Raw genomic sequence first — 11,259 nt, forward strand, 5'->3', positions numbered from 1 at the left:
CCTAAACATGCTTCTGCAATCTTGTACTGTGTGTGTGTGTATTTATGGGAAGCGGTTTTCTCAGCATCGATGAGATTAAACAGGAGTTAACTCAAAAAAAAAAAAAAAATCCACAAAGACTTGGTATATCCTTCAGGATGAAATGTTCAGCCCAGGTTTAATTCTTTATGTAAAAACAAACACACTCAACATTTGTTTGGTGTTCTCTCTCTCTCTCTCTCTCTCTCTCTCTCTCTCTGTCTTTTTTAAACTCCGAGACAGGGTTTCTCTGTGTAACAGTTTCTCTATGTAACAGCCCTGGCTGTCCTGGAACTCACTCTGTAGACCAGGTGGGCCTCGAACTCACAGATCTGCCTGGCTTTGCCTCCTAAGTGCTGGGATTAAAGGCATGTGCCACCACCTGGCCAAACATGCCCACCTTACTAGCAGCCAAATTACTGTCATCTTTAGTAGACAAGAGTGAATGCATATTAGAGCTGGCAAGATGGATTCATTGCCATGCAACCCTGACACCCTGCGTTCCATCCTTGGAACCGATCACAAAAGGAGGGAACCGGCTGTCCAAGGTGCCTTCTGACCGCCACACATTCATGCATGCGCACCCATGACCCCCTCCCCACACAATAATCATTAATTTAATTTACATTACATGCCTTTAATCCCAGCGCTCCAGAGGCAGAGGCAGGATTTCTATGAGTTTGAGGCCAGCCTGGTCTAAAAAGCAAGTTCCAGGACAATCATGGCTACACAGTGAAATCCTACATTAAAAAATTATACATATACAATGGGAAGGGGCTAGGCTCTCCTTCAACTTGGTATGCCAGACTTTGTTAACTACCATGGGAGGCCTTACCCACTCTGAGGAGTGGATGGGGGTAGAGTGGGAGGGAGGTAAGGAGGCGGGAGAAGGGGAGGGAGGGGGAACTGGGGTTGGTATGTAAAATGAAAAAAAATTTAATAAATAAATATATTTTTAAAGTTATACATATATTAATATAAATCATTTAAAAGTAAATTTATGATTTATCAGTAAATATTTGATTTGTTCACTTCCTTATATATCTGTGTACTCAAGAGTCATACAAAAATTTTTCAGGCAAAATGGGTCACAAATGGAAGAGTTTAATGGACACAAATGGAAGTCCTGCTATATCCAAAATTTACAAGGCAGAGGCAGAAGAATTGCCCCAAATTTGAGGCCAGCCTGGTGTACCTAGCAAGTTCCATGCCAGCCAGGTCTACATAATGAGACCCTATCTCAAAAATAAAAAAATAAGGCCGGGAAGCAGTGGCACATGCCTTTAATCCCAGCACTCAGGAGACAGAGGCAGGAGGATCTCTTTGAGTTTGAGGCCAGCCTGGTCTACAGAGTGAGTTCCAATACAGGCACCAAAACACAGAGAAACCCTGTCTCAAAAAAACAAAAAAATAAAAATTAAAATAAAATAAAATAAGAAACAAAAATAAAGGAAGCCACAATATAGAGGAATGTCTTGTTTTATGTTTTCGTTTGTTTTTGATTTTTCGAGACAAGGCTTTCACTGTGTAGCTTTGGAGTCTGTCCTGGTACTTGATCTGTAGAGCAGCAGGCTGGCCTTGAACTCACAGAAATCCACCTGCCTCTGCCTCCTGAGTGCTGGGATTAAAGGTGTGCACCACCACCGCTAGGCTAGGAATGTCCTTTTAAAGTTTTTATTACATTGTGTGTGTGTGTGTGTGTGTGTGTGTGTGTGTGTGTGTGTGTGTGTTTTCATGGACACATTGTGGTACACATGTGGGGTTTAAGGACCACTTACCAGAGTCCATTATCTCCTTCCAGTATGGGGGAGGGGGTATCCTAGCAACCACTTTTATACAGAGCCATCTTGCCAGCCCCTCTACATCTCAATGTAAATACCTTGAAGAGAGCTGAGGACCAAACCCTCTCCCCACACCAGCCCTGAGAATGAGTGCCTCCCTCTGCAGTCAGTTTCTTCTGTAATATACTGTATCAGCTCCAGTGGCTCACTCCAGCACTCAGGTGGCAGAGTCAGGAGCATCAAGGCCAGCCTGGGCTACCTATTTAGACTCTGTCTCAGAAAACAAAATGTAAAACAAGAAGAAACCCCACTTTGTTGGGAGAATTCCCACAGAGCTACACCTGGTTTGAGTGTTAGCACCTGGCCTTAATCTGCCTTCTGGGATTGCTGCCTTTTGTTTCGAGGTACCCCTTATGTGAATCTTGTCTGAGAGTCTTCTGAAGGTGCAAAGCCTGTGCAGATGTGGTTGAGAAAGAACCCAGAACACCGCAGGTATTTCTTGACTGAGAATTTGCATTCGGCATTATCCCTTTGGGAAGCTTAGATAAGAGGTTTAGGGTACAAAGATTTACTTGCTAAAAGGTGAAAATTGGAGAACAATAAAAGGGCCCTTGGCTAATCTACAGTGGAGTAGTCCATAGAGATGGATCCCCTCTGCAGCTGGGAAAGACTAGAATCATCCTTAAGGTGCCTCTGTCTCTTGATTCACAAACCTGAGTGAACACCCACACTTGATATACAACACCTCTTATTCTCAAGTCCCCACCATGCCAGTTTTTCTCCCTCAATAAATATTTGAGACACTCTCTACTCTGTATTTTCCTGGTCACTCCAAATGTGGCAAAGGACAAGACAGAGTGTCTGCCCACATTTTGGGAGACAGTGAACAAATCCTGCTTAAATATGTATTAGGCCAGCATGGTCTAGCTTAGCACAGCCACATCCCATCATAAGCACCTCTCCTTCGGCTTAACTAATCAATGTTTCTGTTTTTAGCTGAATTCAGTGTCTCCTCCCCTGCCCCCCAAGGATCACATTTCCAGCCTCCTTTGCAGCTACGTGTGGCCATGTGACCAACCTTCAGCTAAAGAGATGGAAGTGGGAGAGTCTTCTGGTAACTTTTGGAAGCCTGCCCAAGGATACAGCTATTATGCTGCTTTCCCTAGGGCATTCTTCCTGCCTCCCTCCTGCCAGCTCCTTGGATTATAAATCACCTTGGGAAAGGCAGCCATACCATACAAGATAAAGCACCAAATTTAAGTAGGTGCCTGGGTCCCAGGCCCACACACCTCCTATCTCCAGGTTTTCAAAAACGAAAAGAAAAATGAAGTTGTGTCGTGTTTGTAGCTATTTGGGGGTTTTCTGTTAAAATCAACCCAATCTGTTCCTAACCAACACAGAGACTAAAGAAGGGGTCAGGGCATTGTCGTAAGCAGGGCGGGCAGGAAGGCCTCCCTGAGGATGTGACATTTGAGCAGAACAAAAGGAAGGAGAAGCCATGGCAGTCTGGGAAAGGGTGTCTTGGGCAGAACTTACACCCTATCACCCAAGCTGTTCCACAGGCCACGTCTCATCTGTCACCGATGCTACAGGAATTTAGCAGAATCACTGTGTGGGGCAGATAGTAGAATGAATGGCTGGTTTTTAGGAGTCCTTTGACCCTGAAGAATCCTTGTGGAAAACAGTGATTGTTTTCCCTGAAGGGGCATTGCAGCCATCCCATGATTTTGGTCACAAGACACCTCAGGCACACGGGAGGCTCTTGTATCATTGTGTACCACAAACGATACCTAATAAAGGACTAGAGTCATTTGATGCTCTCCTTCAGTAAGTCATGTAAATTAAGATTAGGGACCTTGGTATGAGGAAGTATTTTGTGTAACTTTCAATAAAAATGCCTTTGCGCAGCTGTTCGGGGTTCAGTCCATCAGAAAAGGCTGGACCTTCCCGCTGCCACACAGGCCTTACAATGTCATCTTGGAGTGCCTTCTTTCTTCAACAGACCCACGCTACACAGTGCACCCCGACACCCCAAGTCCGTCCAGAGCAAAGGAATTCAAAGAAATCAGACCACGCACTCTCCTGAATCCCACCTCTCCGGATGCTTTCTGTAGACGGGCCCACAATGGGTTAAACTACATCCTCATTCAAGCATGTGTGAACGAACTCCCGGAACCTGTAACTGTGCCTTAAGGGAAAAATGATCTTGTGGACCCTTTTAAGTCCTGTAGCCTTGTGGTAATTTGTAAGGGAATCCTTAAGAGAGAGAGTTCCCTTTGGGGCTATGATCTCACTGTGTAGCCCAAGTTGGGCTTGAACTCACAATCCTCCTGCCTCGACTTCCCAAGGGCTAGGGCTACCAACATGCACTTCCATGCCCAGCCCTAGGAAGTCACTACAAAGCCCATACAGACATCGACTCTTTCCTACCCCAACGACAGAACTTGATTATTCAGGATGCCCCGTCGGGAAATGTTTTTGGTCATGGATCAAATATTTTAATCAGGTAACCCAATAATTACATATTTATTTCTAACTGCCAATGCATACTACTGCATTCATAAGTATAAGTCACAAACATGAAATGGCCTTGAGACTGGCTGCTTCTCATCAAGCTAAATCTCTCTTCCTGCAGTTCCTCTGCTGGCTGGAAATTACATGTTTTTAAGACTCACTCATTTTGGAAGTATTCATCTGAATGTCTCTTTCTTTTGTCAGATACATTTATATCGACTGGATACAGTACTGTGTATATATATATATATATATATATATATATATATATGCACACATACATATACATATATATATAATTTATTTTTAATTTTATATACATTGGTGTTTTGCCTGCATGTACATCTGTGTGGGGGTGTCAGATCCCCTGGAACTGGAGTTACAGACAGTTGTGAGCTGCCGTGTGGGTGCTGGGAATTGAACCCGGATCCTCTGAAAGAGCAGCCAGCTCTCTTAACTGCTGAGCCATCCCTCCAGCCCTGGTACTATTTCTTTGCTCTTGCAAAGATGTGTGCTCACATTCATTTTGCAGCAATGCAACTCTACTAAGGAACAGTCAAAGCTGGAAAGCTGAGGAGAGAGAGAGAGAGCGCGCGCGCGCGAGCGAGCAGGCTGTGGGTCACGAAACAAGCATCTCTCTACTACACAAAGGAATGAACGGGGTTTGGAAGGCACCTTTGGTTGAGAAGTAAATTCACATGTAATTTAACCATCTGATTTTGTCATTGTTTGAGGGTTTATTTTGTTTTATGTGTGTTTTTGGCTTTCATGGATGTATGGGCACCATATGTATACAGAGCTTGGAGAGGCCAGACAAGGGCTTCAGATCCCCTAGGCCTGGAGTGACAGACTTTTTTGAGCCACCATGTTTCACTCTGTAGGAAGAACAAGTACTTTTAACCGATGATGAGCCGTCTCCCTAGCCCCTTATTTAGTTGTCGGTTCTGTTTGTTTGGTGTTTGTTTGTTTGTTTGTTTGTTTGTTTGTTTGTTTGTTTTGGGGGGGTTCAAGACAGGGTTTCTCTGTGTAGTTTTGCGCCTTTCCTGGAACTCACTCTGTGGCCCAGGCTGGTCTCGAACTCACAGAGATCCGCCTGGCTCTGCCTCCTGAGTGCTGGGATTAAAGGCGTGCGCTACCACCGCCTTGCTAGTTGTCATTTTTAAGATTATTTTTGTGTTTTTCAGGGACTCACCAGGTTGACCAGGCTAGCCTCAAACTCCTGGGCTCAAGGGATCTCCATTCTTTAGCCTCCAAAGAGCTGGGACTATAGTATAGGCAAGCAGCGTGACCTAGCTAATTCACTTGCTACCTGGGTGGAGTTTCATCATTTTTGATACAATCTCCGAGCGAGGAGATCCTCACCACAGTCAACCTTAGACTATTTCCTCTCCTCCTTGGTAGCTATCAGCTTGCAAATTTCTGTATGCATGGGCCATTGGCAAACATTTGTGTCCATATCTTTGCCTTTTCTGAATATTTTATATAAACGGAACGACACAGTATGTGGTCTTTCATGACTGGCTTCTCTTACTTAGCATAATGTTAAGGTTTGTTCATATCATATGTATCTGAACTTTATTGTTTTATTGCCAAGTGATATATCCCATTGTGTGGACATACCACAGTTTATTTCTCCTTTCACTGACAGATGAATATTTGGGTTTTTTCCCACCTTGGGGAGTTAAGTCAATTTTTGGTATGGCTGCCATAATGAAATGCCACAGATTGGGTGGCTTAACAAAATAAATGTATTGTCTTCTGGTTTGGGAGATTAGAAATCCAAGAGCAAAGGCAGACAGGTTTGGTGGTTTAGATGAGAATGCCCCTATAGGCTCCTATGTTTGAATGTTTGGTCCCCAGTTGATGGAACTGTTTGGGAAGGATTAGGAGGTGTGGCCTTGTTAGAGGAAATGTGTCACTAGGGGAGGGCTTTGAGACTTTAAAAACCCATACCATTTCTTCTCCTTCCACTTTCTCTCCCCAGCACTCAGGGGATAGAGGCAGCAACTCTCTTGTGAATTCATGACCAACCTGGTCTACATAGTTTCAGGCTGGCCAGCCAGGACTAAACAGTGAACTCTGTCAAATAAAGAAAGAGAGAGAGAGAGAGAGAGAGAGAGAGAGGGAGAAGGAGAAGGAGAAGGAGAAGAAGAAGAAGAAGAAGAAGAAGAAGAGAGAAAGAGAGAGAGAGAGAGAGAGAGAGAGAGAGAGAGAAAGAAAAAGAAGAAAAATTCCATAACAACAAGAACTTGTTATACAGGCATATCAGTACCAGCCTGGAACACCAGAACACAGGAGGCCATGGAGGGTCATGACCAGCAGGTCACACTAAGTTACACAATGAGATGTGGTCTCAAGAAAAATAATTTTAAAAACAGACTTAGTAAGTTGGTTCTTTGGATTATTATTATTATTATTATTATTATTATTATTATTATCATTATTATCATTATTATTATTATTATTATGATACAAGGTCTTGCTCTATACTCCAGGCAGGCCTGACCCTCACTAGTAGCCCAGTGTGGTCCTAAACTTGTACTACTCCTCTTGCCGTAGCTGAGCGCCATGCTGGCAGGATTGCACCACCACACCCTGACAGCAATTCCGTTACTAAAGTCCTTTCTTTACTACCTTCTCACAGGGCCAACCGTGTTGGAGTCTATCTGTCCACTTTGTTCTTGTTTTGTTTGGGGGGATAAAGTCTTCCTTTGCGGCCACCACCACCCACCCACCCCAGCTTCTGCTTCCCAAGTACTAAGGTCACTGACCAGCTTCCCCATGTTTAGCCTTAAGTCACCGTAGAGTGCCTGCTCAGGCGCATAGGGTGGAGGCACAGAAAACTCTAGATTTGGGATCATATGACTCATGTATCAGCCTATGTGGGTAAGAAAGGCCTGACACTCGTCCATGTTGAAGTACAGAGGGGATGGGCTCCAAGGTCCTGGTCTGCATAACGGGGAACATGGAGGGGAGGGACCCCCGATCCTATCTCCTAAGGTCTCCCCACAGTTGTTACACCATGCCAGTGCAGGAGGGGCTCTGTGTTTAGCTCAGACGCTTAACACTTTGCTTCCCAGAAAGGGGTGAGAAGGGGCCCTTGTCACAGAGGCTCTCTCACTGCACCCCGCCATGTGGAAATCCAGGCCCAGCGAGGGAAGAGCCTGGAAGCAAACATGGCTCCCCACCCAGGGGACTCTACTACAGGGCTTTCCAGTTATTTAAAACCATTATCAGACTCCCCCATGGGAACAGAACAGCCACACAAGATCTCTTACACATGTGCACACACACACACACACACACACACACACACACACACACACACAAAACAAGAGTTTCAGAAGGAAACAACAAAACACATTGAGGCATCTTACCTTACTTTCGGTGAGGGGGGGTCGTATTCGTGGTTCGACATCTATGGCCTTAAAGATAAGACAGGACAGTGTTACAAAGGCACTCACACATACTGATGCCTGCCGCTGATCAATGGAGTCAGAGAACAAAAGCAATTGCCAGGAGCCGGTGCAAAGGGGACTAATGACTCTGAGGGTGGGAGGGAATGACCCCTGACACTTCCCATGCGCGAATCTATTCCCATGAGCACTTCTCAGGTCCTCGCAAAGGTGCCCGGCACCGAGGAAGGTACCAGCAATTCAAAGATGGCGGACAGGGGACTGGAGAGATGGCTCAGCAGTTGAGACCACTTGTCCTAGCAGAGGACACAGGCTCAGTTCTCAGCACCCATGTGATGGCTCATGGCCATCCCTTGTTTCAGTTCCAGGGGATCAGACACCCTCTTCTGAACTCTTAGAGCACTGGGCATGAGCACCATGCTTAAACAAATGCAGGCAAAACGTTTTACATAAATCTTTTTTTTTTTTTTTTTTTTCAAAACAACAAGTTGAGAACAATAGAGACTCAGCCCCTCGGGGAGCCCATAGTCCGCTAGGAACTGGCCACGGAGACAGGTGTGCGATTGGTAATGAAAACACAGCTCCAGGAGGTTGGAGATGGAGCTCAGTGCCGAGAGTGCACAAAGCCCTTGGTTCAGTTCCCCGGCGTCACCTAAACTAGGTGTGATGGCGCATGTCTGTCTGTAATCCTAGCACGTGAGGGACGGGGCAGGAGGATCAGGAGTTCAGTGTCGTCCTCTGCTACAGAGTGAGTTTCACATGACTCTATCCCAAAAGGGGAAGGGGGCCTAGAGATGGGAACCCAGGGGTCTGGTCTCTGCCCGACCACTGGCTCCACTGTGTCCCCAACTACAGGGTCCAGTGCCTCCCAGATGAGCATGGGAAGAAAGTAGCTTTCAAATAGTGACAGCTTGTGGTAAGACTGGTATAGGTGACTTCAGTATCTTGCCCTTCGCTAACTCCCCTTACCCTATAAGGTATAGACACTTCCGGTCCCAACCGGAAAAGGCCCGATAGGGTTTTCTTCATGGTGGTCCCTGAAGGCATAGGGTAGGTGAGGTAAATTGTTGAAGACTAGCTGGGGAGAATTGGTTTCTACATGTACAAGGACAGAACTAGACCCATGCTGCTCATCTTGCACAAAGATCAATTCGAACGGGAAGAGATATCCTAACTCGAGACCCATGACTTTGAAACTGCTAGAGGAAAACTCAATAAGGCATGGGCATAGGCAAGGATCTTCTGAGAAGGACTCCAGTGGCTCAGGGAATTGACCAGACGCTGACCAAGGGGATTGCATGACGTCTCAAAGCTTCTGCACAGCCAAGGACATGGCTGGGTAGAGAGACAGCCTACAGAATGGGAGAAAATCTTGGCCAACTATGCATCATGAAAAACCATGTCAGCTGTACCTCATGCAGGCAAAGGCAACTGGCCAGCTGTTTGAGCTTGGGCCAAGTCACTCAACTTCTTTAAGCTTCAGTTCCCCCATCCATGAAATGGGAGTATTACTACTTCATTAGGCCTTTTGAAACATGTAAGGAGGCCAGCACAGGGCATATAGTTTTTCCCTGCTATGTCCGTGGGGAGGGGTTGGCACCACCTCAGAGACCAAAGTCCATAGGCATTCAAGTCCCCTTTGCAAAATGATACAGTGTCTGCAGTCACCTGTGCCCATCCTCCCATGTGCTTGTGTGGTGGTGGTGTGTGTACGTGTGTGCGCATCCATGAATACACGTGTGGAGGCCAGAGGTTGGCATGGGTGTCCTTCTCAATCACTCTTTACTTCATTTGCTTTGATTATGGGGGGGTGGGGGTGGCCACAGCACTCATGCGGCTATCAGAGGGCAATTATGAACTCAGGCTCCTCCTTCTACCCTTGAGTCCTGGAAACTGAACCCATTCCTAGGTTTGCACAGCCAAGCACCTTCAGCCACCTCACCACCTCATTTTCTAAGTCAGGGTCTCTCACTAAACCTGGCACAATTAGGCTATCAGGCTGTTAAGCCTTTGGGATCCGCCTGTCTCCGCCCAACCCCTTCCCCACCCTTCCTCCAGCACTGATGGTTCACATGCATCCTGCCATCCATACCCAGGTTTTATGTGGGCATTGGGGACCAGAACTTGGGTCCTGAGGCTTGTACAGCAAGCCGTTTACCTACTGAGCCATGTCCCCAGCCCCTCCCCTAGACTTCCAGTCACTCTGGTTGCTTAGGATACATGTCATAGTGCTGGTAGCTTGTTGTAGTAATGTGTCATTTGGGGGGGGGTGGCAAGAGAAGTCTGTCTGTCCAGGACAGATGTAATTTTTTTCCCCTTGGACTATTTCAGCCCACTATTGGATGAGTCAACAGATAGAGGAACCGCAAAAGCAGAGACCCGTTGGGATTGCTTGTGCAATGGGAGCAGCCTCAGCCTAGCTCATCAACACCGACAGAGGCTGGGGCCGTCAAGACTGAGGCTTCCCTTGGGCTGCTTGAGGGATTTACTGCTGCAAGCCACAGGAAAATGTAATGAAATCCAGCTACTATCACAAAAACTACTACTTGGAAAGGTCAAGGACTTTTCTGAAGGTCAAGCCACGGCTTAAGAAGTCTTGGCGATATTTTAGCTTTTGTATATATATTAGCTGATTCCTGCAATGATTTCCTTGCATGCCATGTATGCTTCCAAGAATTCCTAACAGTGCATTTTATCTGAAATACCTATCAAGCATCCAAAATTAAGCACAGATGCTCCTTTTTTATACAGCCTTAGTGGTGTTTATACTAACATTACAGACTCCTAACATTTACCTAACCACCTCTAGGAATGTAGTGTGAGCAGGTAAATTCCCTTTTTCTGATAAATAAACTGATTTTAGCTCTTAGTTGACCTCCTCCTTTACCACTCCCCTTTTGGGTTGTAAAAGAAAGGCTGAGGGTCACCGCCTGAGGAAAACTCTTGTCAAGATGGGGAAGAATTGAGATAGAACATAGAAGGGACAGCAGATAAATGTAGAGAGAAATCAGGCAAGACACTAGGCACGAGCTGTGTAGATAGAATTTTATCCCAGAGGAATAAAGTAGACAAAAGAATTTGGTGTACTTAGATTCTTTCCCCAAAAATAATGTGAGCTGTTCATAGCTTCTCTTCTGGGTCCCCAGGAAAGAGATTATTAAGGCTGGACCATAAAAATTTTTGAAAATGTACTGACTTCTAATGCCCGGCATTCGACATTGAATCCGAGACCCCCAAAGCCCATGTGTCTCTCTCTGGGCTTCCCTCGTACCACACAGACCAAGGCTAGACCCGTGGACTAACACTGCATTCCAGACAAGCGTCCAAGCCTCCTGACTGCCACATGGTGCCTGCGACACTAGCTGCTTTGTGCCACCTCGCCGAGGCTGGCCTGGACTGCTTTATAAACTCTTGGTGGCATTCTGCCACACAGGAAGGGGGCAGAGGGAGGCGGCAGCCCGACACCCCAAATAAACCTCGTGGTTTGGAAATGTTCCTCCTTTCCCAGAGCAGGAGATACTATTTTCCAC

The sequence above is a fragment of the Onychomys torridus genome, chromosome 18, assembly GCF_903995425.1.
Source record: "Onychomys torridus chromosome 18, mOncTor1.1, whole genome shotgun sequence".
Lineage (NCBI taxonomy): Eukaryota > Metazoa > Chordata > Mammalia > Rodentia > Cricetidae > Onychomys > Onychomys torridus.